The sequence below is a fragment of the Canis lupus genome, chromosome 8, assembly GCF_011100685.1.
Source record: "Canis lupus familiaris isolate Mischka breed German Shepherd chromosome 8, alternate assembly UU_Cfam_GSD_1.0, whole genome shotgun sequence".
NCBI lineage: Eukaryota > Metazoa > Chordata > Mammalia > Carnivora > Canidae > Canis > Canis lupus.
The window spans coordinates 69,873,489-69,892,622 of NC_049229.1; the positions used below are offsets into that span (position 1 = coordinate 69,873,489).

General features: G+C 43.9%; 1 long non-coding RNA gene across 1 annotated transcript in view; it reads right to left on the reverse strand.

Moving 5' to 3' along the window:
- Nucleotides 1-4,632: 4,632 nt before the first annotated feature.
- The window catches only part of LOC102152551, a 54,282-nt gene continuing 39,780 nt past the window's right edge, over nucleotides 4,633-19,134 (reverse strand). The window contains exon 3 of the long non-coding RNA XR_005363796.1: nucleotides 4,633-5,333. This is a non-coding gene — a long non-coding RNA (uncharacterized LOC102152551). The remainder of the gene's footprint in view (nucleotides 5,334-19,134) is intronic.

A 19,134-nucleotide genomic window follows, 5' to 3' on the forward strand; every position in this document is an offset into this window, starting at 1 on the left:
ATATTTAGGGGGATCCCTGGGTGGCGCAGTGGTTTGGCGCCTGCCTTTGGCCCAGGGCGTGATCCTGGAGACCCGGGATCGAATCCCACATCAGGCTCCCGGTGCATGGAGTCTGCTTCTCTCTCTGCCTGTGTCTCTGCCTCTCTCTCTCTCTCTCTCTCTGTGACTATCATAAACAAAGAAAAGAATTTAAAAAATAAAATAAAATAAGAAATATTTAGGAATAAGTTTAACAAGGGAAATGTGAAACCTTTACACTAAAAAGTATAAAACATTGATAAGAGAAATCAAAGTGGACCTAAATTGAATAGAGACATATACTATATTCATGGATTGGAAGATAATATTCTTAGAAGGGAATTGTTGTTTTCAGTTTTTCACTGTTGAGTATGATGTTAGCTGTGAGCTTGTCATGCATGGCCTTTATTATGCTGAGGTACATTCCTTCTATACCTAATTTCTTGAGAGTTTCTATCATGAAGGGATGTTGAATTTTGTCAAATACTTTTTCTGTATTGATTGAGATGATCATAAAATTTTTATCCTTCATTCTGTTAAAGTGGTATGTCACATTTGATTTGTGTATGTTAAACCATCTTCACATCCTAGGGATAAATCCTGCTTGATCCTACTTGATCCTACTTGATCACAGCGTATGGCTCTTTTAATGTGCTGTTGAATGGTTTGCTTGTATTTTGTTGAGGATTTTTGAGCCTAAAAAGGATATTGTCCTATAATTTTCTTTTCTTGTAGTATTCTTATCTGGCTTTGGTATGAGAGTAATACTGGTCTTGTAAAATGAGTTTAAAAGTGTTCTTTTCTATTTTTGGGGAAGAGTTTGAGTAGGATTGGCATTAATTCTTTCTTAAATGTTTGGTAGACTTCACTCATGAAGCCATCTGATCCTGGGTTTTTCTTTAATGGGAGATTTTTTTATTACTGTTTCAATATCCTTATTCATCTTGATCTGTTCAGGTTTTCTTTTTTTTTCTTTTTTTAAAAATTTTAAAAAGATTTATTTATTTATTCATGAGAGACACAGAGACAGAGAGGCAAAGACACAGGCAGAGAGAAGCAGGTTCCACACAGGGAGCCCGATGTGGGACTCAATCCCGAGACTTCAGGATCATGCCCTGGGTAGAAGGCAGTTGCTGAACCGCTGAGCCACCCAGGCATCCCCATTCAGATTTTCTATTTCTTCCTGATTCGGACTTGGTAGATTTTATGTTTCTAGGAATTTATCCATTTCTTCTAGATTATCTAACTTGATGGCATATTGTTCGTTGTTCATATTAGTCTTCTATGGTCCTTTGTGTTTCTGTGGTGTTGGCTGTAGTGCCTCCTTTTTCATTTATAATTTTATTTATGTAAGTCCTCTCTCTTTCATTCTCAGTTAGTCTGGCTAAAAAATCCTACAATTTATATGGAACCACAAAAGACCACAAACAGGCAAGGCAAACTTGAGAGAGAAGAATAAAGTGGGAGGCATCACTCTTCCTGATTTTAAACTATATTACAATGTTACAGTAATGAAAACAGTATAATACTGGCATAAAAACAAACCAAAAACCAATGGAACAGAACAGAGAGCCCAGAAATAAACCTATGCATATATGGTCAACTCATCTTTGACAAGGGCACTGAGAATACACAATTGGGAAAGGACTGTCTCGTCAATAAATGGTATTGGGAAAACTGGATATCCACATGCAAAAGAATGTAAGGGGACCCTTCTCTTATACCACTCACAAAAATTAACTCCAAAAGGATTAAAGACCAAATGTAAAACCTGAAATTGTAAAACTCCAAGAAGAAAACAGAATAAAAACCATGACATTGGTCTTGGCAATGATTTTTTTTTTTTTTTTGGATAAGACACTAAAAGCACAGGCAACAAAAGAAAAAATAAACACGTGGGACTACATCAAACTGAAAAGCCTCTGTAGAGGAAAAGAAGGAGTAAACAAAATGAAAAAAGCAACCTACAGAATGGGAGAAAATATTTACAAAGCAAGTATCTGATAAGGGGCTAATTCTCTCTCTCTCTCTCTCTCTCTCTCTCTCTCTCTCTAACTCATACAACTCAATAGCAAAAAAAAAAAAAAAAAACAGGAACAAAATAATTCAATTAAAAATTGGATGGCACAGGACCCAGAAAAACATTTTTCCAAAGAAAACATACAGACGGTCAACAGGTACATGAAACTGTGCTCACCATCACTGATCATCAGGGAAATGCAAATCAAACCCAAGGAAGACATCATCCTGCATATGTTAGGGTGACTGTTCTCAAGAGCATGAAAGGTAACTAGTGTTGATGAGGATGTGAGATATTGGTGGAGCCCCCCTGCACGGTTGGTGGGTATAATGACGCAGCTGCTGTAGAAAACAGTATATAGCTTCCTTAAAAAATTGAAAATAGTACCGTAGGACTCCTGGCAGAGGGGCCGGTCTGCAGAAGGCATGGGGGTGTGTGTGCCTGACGGCAGGAAGTGCCACTGCCCTAGGGTCTGAGAGTGACACTAAGGGGCACGGGGAGAGGGCCCTGGACAAGAAAGGGGTCAGACAGCAAAGGGGCTCTAAACTCCGGGCAGCAGGGACCCACCGAACAGTTGTACAGAGAGAAGCGCTCAGACCACGGGGGTGTCCCTGAAAGTGAGCTCTTGCAAGGGTCCCTACGGGGAGGCCCTGGTTTTGCGCTCTTCCATTCGGGCACAGGGTGACCATCGATGCTTATGAGTGGAACGAACGAGAGCGAACCACTTGTCTGGGTCTCGATCTCCCCATCTATAGAAGGAGGGGGAGCGGCAGGTTGGGAAGCCATCGTGGGGTGGCCGGCTCCATCCCCTGAACCTACCCCTGGAGATCCCGCAGAAGACAGGTGGGGTCTGTGGGCCTGCTGAGCTCTGGGAGGAGCCACAGAGGGGGGCTGAGCCTTGGGCTGGGACCTGTGGCCCTCGGGATGCTCCCCTGCACCTCACTGCCCTCCCCCATGCACCTCACTGCCCCCCCCCCCATGCTGATGCCTCGGTGCCCTCCACCTCCACCTCCACACCTGGTGCCTACGGGGATGCTTGTCATCTGGCTGCCACGGGCCTGGGGGGGGGGGCGGTCTACAGGATGGGGGAGACAGGCACATGTTCCCGCATGGACTTTGCTCTGGGGTCGTGGCGGTCGTTCAAATCAACAAGGCCAGTGAGAATGGAGAAGGGAAGCGAGGCACCAGAGAGCACAGGCTATAAAAATACTACCTCCCTGTCCAGCTGGTTCGATGGGACTTTGGGGATGGGAGGCATCCCACAAGTAAACAAATACAAGCTCTCCTACCCATGTAACAGGAGAAGATGGAAAGCACATTATGTGATGAAACCCTATTTAAAAGGCGCAAGTCAAAACAAATAAATTAATTTAGTGTATTACGAAACAATTACAACAGTGCCCACCGCCCTCGTCCTACCCCCACCCCCTGCGTCCAACTGGAGGTCTTCTTTCTGGCTCGGACCCTGGGGTTTTGGCAAAATTTAAAATGCCTTGAGTACAGTGAGTGCCTTTGGACCCAACCCGGCTGGCTTTATTATGTGTGTAGACGCCGTCAGCACGATGCCTGATGTCTGGCGGGCTTCCCCTGCCCAGCACCCTTCCCTGCTCCCAGAGGCAGCTCCCCTCTGCAAACGGGTGCTGGGTGACCTGCTGGGAGTGGGGGCTCGCCGGGATCCCCGCTGTGTCCCTGCCCTCCTGCCCCCAGGCTGCTCTCTCCCAGGGCCCCCCTCCTCTTTGTGTGACTTGTCCCATGTCCAGCCTCCGCCCCCCACGCCCGCCTCTCCCACCTCCCAAGGAGACACCTGGGGGATCTGCTCTGTTAGGGTTGGGAGCCCTCACTTGGCCTCCTGGCCTGTCCCCAGCGAGCTCTGCTCTCCCTTCCAGAGTCAGTTTAAATGCCACCCCTCTGGGAGGTGGGCTTAACGGCCCTGCAAGGAGCCTCCTTCTGAACCGCCTGAAACTGTGAATATGTTCTTTACGTGGCGAGGGGGAAACTGAGGTTGAAGTAGATTTAAGTCTGCTGATGAAGTGACCTGAGAATACGGGGATGACCCAAGCTTCTCCAAGTGGGACTCTGTGGCATCCCTGGGGTCCTTATAAATGGGAATCAGGGAGGCAGGAGAGGAGGCCGAGCAGGATGAGCAGGATCCGGCCACTGCTGGCTTTGGAGATGAAGGAGGGACCACGAGCCAAGGGGCACATGTGGCCTCCAGAAGCTGGAAACAGCAAGGGAACAGATTCTCCCTTGAAGCCTCCAGAAGGAACTGGGCCCTGCCAACCCCTTGCTTTTTGCCCGGTGAGACCCACCTCAGACCACTGGCCTCTAGACTATAAAGTACTACGGCCTCCAAGTCAGTGGTGATTCGTTGTCTTGGCGAGAGGAACCCAAGACCAAAGCCTTCTCCCCCAGGACAGGGAGAAGGCAATCCTTCTGTGGGTTCCAGATTGTTTAGAGATCTCCTGATGCTGTTATTTCGACAGGACATTCAGTCATGGCTGAAAGAGCAAGCTGATAAACTCATAGCTTCTTTTTTAAATTTTATTTATTTTTTTCATAAGAGACACACAGAGAGAGGCAGAAACACAGGTAGAGGGAGAAGCAGGCTCCCTACAGGGAGCCCGATGTGGGACTCGATCCCAGGGCCCCGGGATCACAACCTGAGTCGAAAGCAGACGCTCAACCACTGAGCCACCCAGACGTCCCAACTCATAGCTTTTAAAATGTGTCCAGATAGAGTAAGACCAGTCCCCGCCTTCACCCTGCCCCTGGCCTCGCTCTGTCCTCCACCCACCCACACATCTCAGGGCCGTGCTAAAGAGTAACGGGGCCAACTTCCTCCCTGAAGACAGATGCTCTGCAGCCAGACAGGCCCGAGGCTGCCCCCAAACCCTGCACACGGCAGCCCATGAGGACCTGAGCTGGGGTAGGGGGTCCTGGAGGGGGCCGCTTGTATCACCTGGTGATGAAACAGCTGTGTGTGGCTGTTTCTGGTGTCACCATCTGGAACCATGTGTCTTGCCGTCTCTCCGGGTGCGAGGTGAGCGGCTGATTGATCACTGAGTGCTCAGAGCTGGAGCGGACACACAGCAGGGGCTCGGTGAATGCATGAATCAGTCAATCAATCAACTAATCAATCAGTCAACCGATACAAATTTAGCAAAACCAAAAAAGATGGTTTCAGAAGACCATCGGTGTCTGTGGCATCACATTCTCCTCATGGAGGACTGCTTCCAAGCTGGCCTCTCTCTCTGGGTCAGGCTCTCTGAAATGCATTGCCATTTCATATCTGCCCCTGGTGTGGGAAACAGAGGCAGAAGGGAAATTATTAAATTAAATTTCCTTACGACCTACAGCCCTCTGACAAGCCCCTGAAACAGGCAGTGACATTCCTCTAGGGACTCACCTGCCTCCATGTCAGTACTTTGTTGAGGTCAAAAGGCAATCTTGGCCCGACCTCTCCCCCTCAAGGATCCTGTAAGTCTGCTTTAACATATAAACATTCCTTTAGGAACTTCCTTTATCTCTAAAGCCCCTAAAATGCACGTTGGCGATCATCCCCCCAGCACATGGCCCACCGATGTACAGCTGAAGGGTCTCATGCCTCAGGTTTTATTAGGCAGTAATAAACCTTTGCCCAACAACAGCTAGCCCCCTGCAGGTCCTGGAAACCCCACTTCCAAAATTCCTGAGAGACTCACACTCTCCTGACCCCTCCCAACTGAGAGTATATAATGGGCGCCCCCTCATGACTCCAGTGCAGCTATTCCTGCCCACGGGTCCTGTCCCTGTGCTTTAATAAAACCACCTTTTTGCACCAAAGACATCTCAAGAATTCTTTCTTGGCTGTGGACTTGAACCCTAACATCTTTCCTATATCACCCCGTGTCCTGGCTCCTGGGCCAGACTTCCTTACCCCCTGAACCCAGGTACCCCGACAGATGTGCCCTCACCTGCCCCCTGCACCCTGGGCTGACCCCCAGCATGCCTGCTTTGGGGCTGCCCCCTACTCCTGGTCCTCCCCATCCCCAGCATCCAGCTCCAGAGAAGGTCCCGAGCGGGGTTCTCAGAGGCAGGGAGGACGCTAGGCAGGGCCAACGCTCTGCCGAATGGGCTCTGGCAATTTCAGTGCTATGATATTTGCATTTCTGTCCTCATTTCCTCTTTGCTTTCCTCTGTTGCTTTTTAAAATTTATATTCAAGTTGGGTACCATACAGCGCATGATTAGTCTGAGAGATAGAGGTCGGTGACTCATCAGTTGCATACAACACCCAGGGCTCATCACATCACGTGCCTTCCTTAATGTCCATCACCCAGTTACCCTGGCCCCCCACCCACCTCCCCTCCAGTAACTTCAGTTTGTTTCCTATGATTGAGTCTCTCATGGTTTGTCTCCTTCTCTGATTTCATCTTATTTTTCCTTCCCCTTCCCCTACGATCCTCTGTTTTGTTTCTTAAATTTCACATATAATTGAGATCATGATAATTGTCTTTCTCTGATTGACTGATTTTGCTCAGCATCATAGCCTCTAGTTCCATCTATGTCATTGCAAATAGCAAGATTTCATTCTTTTTAGTGGCTGAGTAATATTCCATTGTGTGGATATATCTATCTATATTTATTTATTTATTTATTTATTTATTTATTTATTTATCACATCTTCTTTATCCATTCATCTGTCGGTGGACATCTGGGCTCTTCCCACAGTTTAGCCATTGTGGGTATTGTTGCTGTACATACTGAGGTGCAGGTGCTCCCTCAGATCCCTACATTTGTGTCTTTGGGGTAAACACCTAGGAGTATAATTGCTAGGTCAAGAAATGTGCAGGAGACATTCGCCCCCATTTGCTTTTTTGCAGAATTAACGAAAAGAGTCTATGCCCTGTGCTCCCTTCTCTCCGGGCCGAGTGTGGCTTGACGAGATTCTATTAAGGTGGCTCTGCCCCCGGAGCCAGGCTAGAGCTCCGAGTGGATGCTGCATCCCCAGGAGTCGATGGTGAGGATGGGAAGCGGGATTCAGGGGCCTCGTGGTGCTGCTCCTTGGAGGGGCCCCCAATTCACCGGGTCTCCCTACAGGGGATTGGTGGCCCACCCTGAGCGGAGGGCCGTGGGGGTGTCAGCGGTTGCAAGGGTGACCAGCCTGCACTCTCTCACACAGCAGGACGGGCCACTTCGTGTCTGGGGTGCAGAGACAGCTGCGCACACCTGGAACTGAGTGTAATGAGCTCCCTGAAAACCCCATTGCCCGACACCCACGTCTGATCAATACTGGTAAAAAAAGGAGCCTGGCTTGTTCCTGGCCCCTTCCCAGGCCGCCGGGGCTGTCACAGCATCCCGGGCGCAGCTCTGGAGCTGACGGCCTCCCCGTAGCAGGGAGGAGTGCCAGCGATCACCCGACTCGGATTGCAAGCCGAGCCTCATTCATTCGTGCAGGAGCCGCGGCCTCCCTGCCTCTCCCCTCCCTGCGGCTGGAGTCCCATTTGGATCATCCACGTCCAGACCCGAGAGGCAGCCCCAAGACGGCACAGTGAATGTCACTTCGCTCCCCCTTGTCCCAGCCTCCAGCCCCTGATGTGAACAGGTCCTTCAAGGTCTCTCCAGGGAGGTCTGAGGGACCGAGGAGGTGAAGGGCAGGACACAGCAATTCTTCCCAAGCAAGCCAGGGAACTTTCTGGCACTGGTGATTCTCGTAGGACAGCAAGACTCTGAGTAACGGGTGTGGACGGGCCATGAGGGCCAGTCATCAGAACAGGCTGTCTGCCCGTCAGGGAGAGGTGAAAGTGTCCCCTAAGGGCCGTACGAATGACTGGTGGCTTTATCCAGAAGCTTCTACTGGGAGCAGCACAGAGCGGGTCTGACGGGGAAGGTGGGGAGAGGACCAGGGCCAACGACAGGGAAAACAAAACCCAAACCCATACTAAGTCTTGTTTTTTATTTACCCGCGCGATTCCTGAGCTGAAAATTGCACAACCATATACGGTGTAACGGGTTCCCCGGCAGAAATATTGGTCGTAAACAGGCTCGCACTTTGCTCTCTCGATTGCAACGAAGTTCACCAGCGTGTCACACAGAGAAAAGGTAGCCTGGGCCACCGCAGTTAAATTTTTACCAAGCCACTTTTGGTAAACAGGGGACTTAGCCGAGTTTTATTTTTCTTTCCAGACCAGCAGCCTCAATATGTTTGTAGTATAACAAATAAAAGCGTTTTCTTGGAACCTCCAGGAAATTAATGGCTCATTTTTCCTGGCAGGCTGATGTGAGGGTACTCAATTACCTTACACTGATTAAAGACAAGCATTACTGCCTCTGGGCAAAGAGGAAAAGAAGAGAAAAAATGAAGCCTATTAGCAAGAGGGGCCAGTGATGTAAGTGATGCAGACAAGTTGGATCTGCTTTCCCACTGCCTGTTGTTTCCAGATGCCACAAAATGGGATGGGATGGAGCTGAGGCCACATCTTGCCATGAGGCCGTCTTCGGAGGGTTCTTGCGGGCAGATAAAAAGCCATCATTATTTACTAAGAACCCGCAATGCAGTCCACGCTTCCATCCTTTATCCCATTTTCAAAATGCCCCGTAAGGAAGGTGCTATGGAGGTGGTTCTCGCAGCCCCAGGAGCAGATTGGGAGAGCGGAGAGGTGGGAGGAGAATTGCACTCAGGCCTAGCCTGGGTATGATCCACAGCTGGGAAAACTTGGAGCTGGGTGCAGCTCAGAGGCACCCAGGCGACGGATGACTTAGTGAGTCCCCAGAGGTCTGGAGATAAGGGTAGATTCATGGTGGGATCGTGTCCAGGGGGATCATTAGCCCCTTATCTCCTACCCACACCCCTGGCAAATACAGGCGCACAGGCATGTGCACACACACAAGCACACACGACTGTGCACACAGAGGGAGAGACCACAGGTAGCCCCCGGCTCCACCCAAGGGAAGAGGGGTCCACAGCCCACCTCTAAGGCCCGCTCGGCCTCTCAGCAGCCTTGCCACATGCCATCAGTCTCACGGGGCCCCGGTGCAAGGAAAGGTCACCCCGCATCCTTCCTGAGGTCCCTTCGCCTTCCCATGCTATGATTCTATTAACGCCGAGAGTGGGTTTTAAGCGCTAAATGGAGTACATGAAGGCTGAATATTTCTCAAGATTTAAAATGTCTCTCTGCTAATTGAAACTAATTCTCCAAACTGCACATTAAAAGCCCCAGGCTGGTTTTTCTATTTGATGGACCCTGACAAAGCGGCGCGCGGAGGCTCTGCGGCCCCATTCGTGCTCCTGCTCCGTGGGCCCCGCTCCCCGGGCGCGCAGGCTGGTCCCCTCACCTCCTCCTGCCCCCACTCCAGCTTGGCAGACTAATGGCTATCATCATTATGATGAGCGTTTAACAGTGACGGGCGCTGCTCTCAACAGAATGCATTTCTTCCTCGGGAGAGGGGACATTTAAATCCTGCTGCCTGGCTAAGTGGGAGAGAGAAGAGCAGGGCCCCAGAGCCGGGCGTGCAGGAGGCTCCGGGCAGCTGGAGGTGGCTGCAGGGGCACCAGGTCACCGAGGGGGGAAAGGCAGAGAAGCACAAAAGTTTTGGGGTCCTGGGCTCGCCCTTCTGAAAGCAGCCCCTCCCTCCCTGGCTGGTTTTGAGTTTCCAGTCTTTTTAAGTAGATAAGCAGCAAAAGTCCACGAAATGGTATTTGCTGGATCTTTATGCAGGCACTTATTGTGTTGAAATACACCTAACATAAAATTTACCACCTTGGCCATTTTAATTTTATTTATTTATTTATTTATTTATTTATTTATTTATTTATTTAATTTATTTATTTTTTATTTATGTGAGAGAGAGAGAGAGAGAGAGAGGCAGAGACACAGGCAGAGGGAGAAGCAGGCTCCTACAGGGAGCTCGATGCGGGACTCGATCCCGGGTCTCCAGGATCATGCCCTGGACCGAAGGTGGCGCTAAACCACTGAGCCACCCAGGCTGCCCACCTTGGCCATTTTTAAATGGCATTTTTTCAGCGGCATTTAAGTGCATCCGCCCTGTTGTGCTACCATCACCACCATCCATCTCCAGAACTTTCTCATCTTCCCAAGTAGCAGCTCTCTCCCAATTAAACACTAACTCTGATCTTCCCTCCATGGGCCCAGGGAATGTGACTCACCGCTACCTTCCGAATCTTTTTGAGTCCATTCCATTAAACACATGCTGGTCAGGACTCAGTAGCGATCTACATTTGGAAAACTATACAGCCCTGATTCCAGTTGGGAAAACCAAGGCAGGCACAGAAAGGGAAACAGCCTGTGCCAACTGACAGAGAGCCAGGAGCCAACAGGGATGCAAGTCAAGCCATCAGATGCCAGTCCCTGCTGTCATTTGACTTTCACTGCACTTCATATACGGCCAAGATGGGTCTGTCTCTTCCTTTCTTTTATAGGAAATTGAGGGGATGCACAAGGATTAAGATAATGGCCAACAAACACTTGTGGGGCCACCACCCAGAATTGACAAATGGTAATATTTTGTCACAACAGCTTGACATTTTTATAAATGGAACAGAATATTAGATAATGCTGCCTTCTTGTCCTTACTCCCGGGCCATCGTCTCCCAGTAGGTAACCTGAATTTCACCCTCCTGAGTCGGGTGTGTTTTTCCAGTGTGCTGTTTTCATGTTTACATGGGCAGAATGAGATATCCATGAATAATTTGCAGTGTGTGTTTACACATTTTCTTGAATGATATTGCAAAGGAAGCTTGCTTGTTCCCTCAACATTATGTTTTTGAGATGGAACTTTGTTGATATGAGTGTGTGTGTGTGTGTGTGTGTGTGTGTGTGCATACTTACGTTGTTTCCAATTTATTTTCCTATTACAAACAATGCTGCAATTATGCACAAGCTTCTCTAGGTAATAGATTTAGAATGGGAATTGCTGAGTCTTTGCGAACATGCATTTCCAATTCCAATTTTGCTTTGGATATTGACAAATTGCTTTCCAAAGTGGTTGAATTAATCTACGCTCCTACCAGCAGAGTATGAGAATTCCTTTTATGCCTTGTATTCACTAACTCTTAATATTGTCAGCCTTTTAAAGTTTTTGTCAACCTGATTAGTATGAAATGTTCTCTTGTTTGTTTTAAATCATACTCCTCTGATGTTTAGGAAGGCTAAGTATATATGCCCTAATAATTTTTATTTTCTCCTGTAAATTGTTTATTCTATCAACAAAACACAATAGAGGACCCAGAAAAAGACCCACGTAAATCATGTCAAATGATCTTTGACAGAGAAGCAAAGGCAATACAATGAAACAAAAACAGTTTTTTCAGGAAATGGAGCTGGGACAGCTGGACGTCCACAAGCAGAACAATCAATCTGGATGCAGAACTTACACACTTTGCAAAAATTAACTCACAATGGGTCATAGACCTAAATGTAAACACAAAACTATAAAACTCCTAGACAATAGCACAGGAGAAGACCTAGGTGGCTTTGGTTACGAAGATAATTTTTAGATACAACACCAAAAGTACAATCCTTGAAAGAAATCATTGATGAGCTGGACTTCATTAAAATTAAAAACTTCTGCTCTGCTAAAAAAACAATGTTAAGAGAATGAGAAAACAAGCCACAGACTTGGGGAAAATATTTGCAAAACATGTATCTGATAAAGGGCTTATATCCAAAATAAAAAAAAGCTCTTAAAACCCAACAAAAAGAAAACAAACAGTGTCATTAAAAGATGGGCTGAACGCCTTGACAGACTCCTCACCAGGGAAGATGTACGAGTGTGAAATAAACATGTGAAAAGATGCTCCACGTCAAATGCCATTAGGGAAACGAGATTCCAGTACACACTTATTAGACGGCCAAAATCCAGAACATTGATGATACCAAATGCTGGTTGAAGATATGGAGCAACAAGAACTTTCATTCACTGCTGATGAAAACCCAAAATGGCACAGTCATTTTGGAAATTAGTTGGACTCTTCTTACAAAACTAAATATGATTTTACTATGTGATCCAGCAATCATGGCTTCCTGGTACTTACCCAAAGGAGAAAAAAATTTTATATCTGCACAAAAACCCTGCACAGAGAAGTTTACAGCAGCTTTATTCATAATTCCAAAACTCTGGAGCAACCAAGATGGCCTGCAGTAGGTGAATGGCTGAATAAACTGGGTACAACCAGACAATGAAATATTATTCTGTGCTATAATTCTGTGCTATAATATACAGGATGGCAACAAATAGCAATATTACATAATTAAATTTAAAAATCAATGATCTAAATGCACTGATTCCAAGCAAAGATTGTCAGATTGGATAAAAAAAGTAAGAATCGAGACTTCCAATTTCAGTTCTGACATGTAAGTGCTTGCAAGTACTTACTCCTATCCTTATTTTTAAAAAAAGAAAAAGAAAAAAAGGAAGAAGAAGAAAAAGAAAAAAAGAGAGAAAATATAAAAAATGGGCTAATGACCCACAAAAGAACGCCAAGGAAACTTCAGCGCATATTACCAAGTGAAAGAAACCAATCTGGGAAGGCTGCATCCTGTATGATTCCAACTCTATGATATTCTGGAAAAGGCAAAAGTATGAAGACAATAAAATATCAGTGGTTCTGGGGCTTGGGGCAGGAGGGATGAATAGGAGGAACACAGGATTTTTGGACAGTGAAAATACTCTTTATGATGCCATAATAATGGATTTATGTCATTATACATCCGTCTCGACCCATCAACAATACAACATCAAGAGTGAACCCCACGGTATACTATGGACTTTGGATGATCATGATGCATCAGTGCAGGTTCATCAATTGTAACAAATATTCTACTCTGGTGGGGGATGTTGATAATGGGAAATGCTGTGCATGTGCGAGAGCAGAGGTTATATGAAAAATCTCTGTACCTTCCTCTTAATTTTGCTGTGGACCTAAAACTTATCTAAAAAACAAAGTTTAAAAAAAATCACTGATTGCTTAAAGCAAAATTGGTAATACTTTGTAGAGTCTCTAACGTGTAGAAATAATACATAGGACAATAGTAACACAAAATACATGAGGGAGAAATAGAAACATACAGTTTATATTTTTTACTGAATACATGAATCGATACATCCTTTGAAGATAGACTATAATAAATTAATTGTGCATATCATAAACTCTAGGTGAACCTTAAAAGAAGTAAAGAGGTACAGCTAATAAGCCTATACGTGAGATAAAAAGAAATGCTAAAATTATTCAACCCAGAAGAATGCAGAAAAATGGAAAAAGGAACAAAGAATATACAGGATGGCAACAAATAGCAATATTACATAATTAAATTTAAAACATAAATGGTCTAAATGCACTGATTCAAAGAAAAGATTGTCAGACTAGATTAAAAAAAAGTAAGAATCGAGACTTCCAATTTCAGCTCTGACATGTAAGTGCTTGCAAGTAATCATTCCTATCCTTACTAAAAAAAAAAAAAAAAAAGGAAGAAGAAGAAAAAGAGAAAAGAACAAAGTGAAAATCAATGTCTTTTATTGGATCCATCATCCATCAGAGAATTGAGGTCACAGGGCAAACTACCACCTGAAAATGGGGGAAGACAGGAGACACAGTCACAGCTGAGATCCACTTTCCTGAGGAGCAGAAGCCACTGCAGCCATAAACCGGGAGGCATACTTAAGTGGTAATTGTGACAAATTGCCTGAGATTGAGTGTGGACAAGCATAAGAATGGGCAGGGGGAGGCACAATTGAGTGGATTTTATGTCCAGTCCCACCAGGTTCTCACCTTGAAGAGCCAAGAAAAATCCCCTCCTGTTCTCAGGCTGGGAGAGGGGGAAATGAACCCTTTGAAATACTCTGAGGGCATCTCCATAACAAAGGTCTACTCAGCAGGAGAAATGACCTTATCAGAACTGTGTCTGGGTTACGATGCAATAGCCCCCTCTAGCCTTCCCGTCTCACTGAAGTCCAGGAGAAGGGGAAAAAAGCCAAGAAACATATGTGAGGGTCACAGGCCAGGGACACAGGTCCACTAAAATTTAATCACGAGATTACAGAATGCTCTCCCTCTCCCTTCTCCACACCTCACCACCACAGCAACGGGTATCATGCCAGTGGATGACAGCCTACAGAGCTGCAAGGCACAAACCCTACTTAGGAAGCAGTCCTTGGAGAAAACCAAAGACTACATGAAAAATAAAAAGAAAGACGCTAGAAGAATTTGAAGCCTTTGGAACTTACATCTACAACAAACGCAGCTCAACTCCTGGCCAGATTAACATAAACCCTCACACTAAAAGCCTATTCACCTCAGTTATTATTACCAGATACATCATGTTGGGTTTTCGACAAAATAATTATAAGGCATTCTAAAAAGAAAGAAAAAATAAGACCAAACTATATGCTGTCTGCAAGAAACCTAGTTTAAGTACAAAGTCACCAAGGATGGAAAAAGAGATATTATGCAACACTAATAATAAGAAAACTGGGTGTTCATGTCAATAGGAGACGTAGTAGACTTCAGAACAAGAGATAGCCCTAGAGGAAAGAGGGACTTTTTAAAAAAGATTTATTGATTCATGAGAGACACACAGAGAGAGGCAGAGGGAGAAGCAGGCTCTTTGCAGAGACCCCGATGCGGGACTTGATCCCAGGACCCCGGGATCATGACCTGAGCTGAAGGCGGACGCTCAACCACTGAGCCACCCAGGCACCTCAGAAGGGACATCCTATAATGATGAAATGCTTATTTCATCAATATGACACGACAAAACAAAAATATGTACACTTCTAATAACAGAGTGTCAAAATAAGTGAGCAAAAGCACTAAGGAGACTGGAAAGAGAAGTGAAAATGCACAATTATTTTATATTTCCATATTTCTCTCTCAGTAATTGGGAGGAAAAGTACACAGAAAATCACTGAGCAGCAAGGATAAGAATCACACTGCACTACTCAACAGAAATAATACAAGCACGAAGAGAGTGAAATACTTAAGGTGTAGAAAGAAAGAAATCCACCAGTCGAGAATTCTGTGTCCAGTGAAGTTGTCCTTCAAAAGTGAAGTAGAAACACCTTCTCAGACAAAAACTGAGAGAATTTGTTGCTATACGACCTATCCTGAAAGATATGTTCGAAAGGTTCTTCAGAGAAGGAAAAGGATGTAGATCAGGAACTTGACTCTACAAAAAAAAAAAAAAAAAAAAAAAAAAAAAGATTGAGAATACTCTGCTAACAAAATACTTGCAGTCCTCCATACACAGTATTGTGTTATTTGGAAAATGGACTTTGGCTAGTTGCAAATGCATTTTGTAAACTCTGGGATAGTCACTAAAAGAGTAAAAGAGAAAGAAAGAAATATAATTAATATGCAAAAAGGGAAGAAAATGGAATCATGAAATGCTCAATTAAAACTACAGAATTCGGGATCCCTGGGTGGCGCAGCGGTTTGGTGCCTGCCTTTGGCCCAGGGCGCGATCCTGGAGACCCGGGATCAAATCCCACATCGGGCTCCCGGTGCATGGAGCCTGCTTCTCCCTCTGCCTGTGTCTCTGCCTCTCTCTCTCTCTCTCTGTGACTATCATAAATAAATAAAAATTAAAAAACAAAACAAAACAAAAAAAACCTACAGAATTCAAGAAAAAGACTGGAAGACAAAAAGAAACACAGAGCAAGGACGATGAGTAGAAAACAGGAACAAACATGATAGCTATTAGTCCGGTTGCTATGGTTTGCATGTTTGTGTCCCCCTAAAATCCATATGTTGAATTCCTTCCTAAGCCTCAGAGATGATGGTATTAGGAGATGGGTCTTTGAGAAGTGCTCAGATCATGAAGATGGAGCCCCATGAGTGGGATTAGTGCTCTTATGAAACAGACTCCAGAGGGATCTGTAGCCCCTTTCATTGTGCATGGGCATGGTGATAAGGGGCTGGCTGTGAACCAGGAAGACAGCCCTCAACAGAACCCAAACAGGCTGACACCAGATTTCAGACTTCCAGCCTCCAGAAATGAGAGCAATACATTTCCGTTGTTTATAAATCACCCGGTCTGTGGTATTTTGTTACAGCAGTCCGTACAGACTAAAACCTATATCGATAATCATTTTAAACCTGGATGGTCTGAATGCAATATAATTAAAAGACCGCGAGGGGTACAATGGATAAACCCAAGTTCCACTATAAGCTGTCTACAAGGAACACACTTTAAATATAAAGACTCAGACAGATTAAAAGTGAAGGGATAGAGAAAGTTGCACAATGCTAACACTTCAAAGGAAAGCTGAAGGAACTATATTGGTTTCAGACATAGCGGACTTCAGAGCAAGGAAATGATCAGAGATTTTTAAGAAGGGGCATCGGATAATGATATCAAGGTCAATTCTCCAAGAGTATGTAGCAATCCTTGATGTGTATGCACTTAGAAAACGGAGTGTCAAAACATATAAAGCCAAATCTGCTAAAACTACAAGAAGAAATAGATTAATTCACTATTAAGTTGGAGACTTTAACACCATTCTACCAGTAATGGACAGATGGAACGGACAGAAAGTCAGCAAGGACATAGTTGAACTGAAATAACGCCATCAGTCAACTGGATCTAACTGATATCTACAGAATACTTCATCCCACATTCTTTTCATGAGATACTCACCAGTCTACAAATAGACCAAACTCCATTTCATAAAACATACCTCAGCAAATTTAAATGAATAGAAATAATACCTATACGCTCTCAGACCACAGTGGGATTAAACAAGAAACCAATAACAGAAAGACACTGGAAACCAGCCCCCCCAAATACCTGGACATTAAACAATACACTTCTGAATAACATATGAGGCAAAGAAGCCTCAGGAGATGTCAGTAAATATTTTGAACTAAATGAAAATGAAAATACAGCTTATCAGAATTTGTGGGATGCAGCAAAAGCAGTGACTAGAGGGAATGTTTTAGCATAGAATGTATATATTAGAAAAGAAAATCTAAAATCACTAATTTCAGTTTTCACCTTAGAAACTAGAAAAAGAATAAGTCAAATCCACAGTAAGCAGTAGAAAAGAAAGAAGATTAAAACTAGGGCAGAAATCAGTAAAATTGAAAACAGGAAATCAGTAGAGAAAATCAACAAAACCAAAATTTGCTTCTTTGAAAAGATCAATAAAATTCATTAAACTCTAGCTAACCTAATTAAGAAAAAGAAAGAAGATACAAATGACTAACATCAGAAATGAAATAGAGGTAGGCCATCACTATTGATTCCATGAACCTTAAAGGGATAATGAATATTACGAAAAACCCTATTCTCACAAATTTGGTAACCTAGATCAAACAGACGATTCCTTGAATATACATTTTACCAAAACTCATACAAGCAGCAATAGATAAACTCAGTAGGCTTGTATCTATGAAAGAAAAGTCATCAGTAAATAATAATCTTCAAAACAGGAAATGTCAGGTCCAGATGAGTTCACTGATGAATTCTACCAAACAATTAAGGAAGAAATTATACCAGTTCTCTACTATGTCTTCCAGAAAGCAGAAATAGAAGGAATACCTCCTAACTTCTCAGTTCTATGAGACCAGTATCACCCTGATACAAAAACCAGAGAAAGATCTGATTACCAAAAAAGAAAACTACAGAGCAATACAAATCATGAACATAGATAGGAAAATCCTCAATAAAATGGCAGCGAATCAAATCCAACAATGTATAAAAAGACTTATACAGCGTGACCAGCTGGGATTTATTCCAGAATGCAATACTGGTTCAGTATTTGAAAATCAATTAATGTAATTCCATCACATCAACAGGCTAAAGAAGACAAATCTTATGATTTATATCAGTAGATGCAGAAAAACCATTGGGAAAAAATCCAACACTCATTCATGACAAAAATTCTCAGTGAGCTAGGAATAGAAGGGAACTTCTTTATGTTAGCTCTTCATTTTTTAACAAGCACCAAAAATGAAGAGCTAACATACTTACTGGTGAAAAACTAGAAGTTTTCCTGCTAAGATGAAGCACAAGTCAAGGATATCTTCCTCTCATGACTCCCTTACAATGCTGTACTAGGAGTCTTAGCTAATATAATAAGACAAGAAAAGGAAATAAAAGGGTCATAAAATAGGAAGGAAGAAATAAAACTTTATTTGAAGACGACATGATTGTGTATGTAAAAAGTCTGAAGGAATCAACAAAAGCCTTTTGGAACTAACAAACAACTATAGCAAGTTTAATTAATATGCAAAAAATATTGCTTTATTGTATGCCAGTAATGAACAATTGGAATTTGATATTAAAAACCCAATACTATTTACATTAGCACCAAAAAAAAGAGGAATACTTAGGTATAAATCCAACAAAATATTTTGAAGATCTATATGAGGAAAGCAGCAAAACTCTAATGAAAGAAGTAAAAGATCTAAATAAATGGAGGACTACTGCATGTTCACGGATAGAAAGACAATATTGTTAAATTGTCGATTCTTTACAACTTGATCTTTAGATGAGACACAATTCCCAGCAAGTTATTTTGTGAATATTAACAATTTAATTCTAAAGAAAATATGTAGAAGCAAAAGACTCAGACTAGCCAACTCAATATTTAAGGAGAACAAAGTCAGGGGACTTCAATACCTATCATAAAGCTGTACTACTCAGGATAGTACGGCGTGGTGAAAGAACAGACAGAACAGAACAGAACAGAACAGAATATGATAATGGAACAGAATAGAGAGCCTATAAATAGACCCCACAAATGCAGTTAACTGATTTTTTTAGATTTTATTTATTTATTCTTGAGAGACACAGAGAGGCAGAGACATAGGCAGAGGGAGAAGCAGGCTCCCTGTGGGGAGCCCGATGCAGGACTTAATCCCAGGACCCCAGGATCATGGCCTGAGTCAAAGGCAGGCACTCAACCACTGAACTATCCATGTGTCCCTGCAGTTAACTGATTTTGGACAAAGGAGCAAAGATAATTCAATGGAGAAAAATGGTCTTTTCAGCAAATGGTGCTGGAACAACTGGGCATCCTCACACAAACAAATAAACCTACATACAGACTTACATCCTTCACAAAAAATAACTCAAGATGGGGGCACCTGGGTGGCTG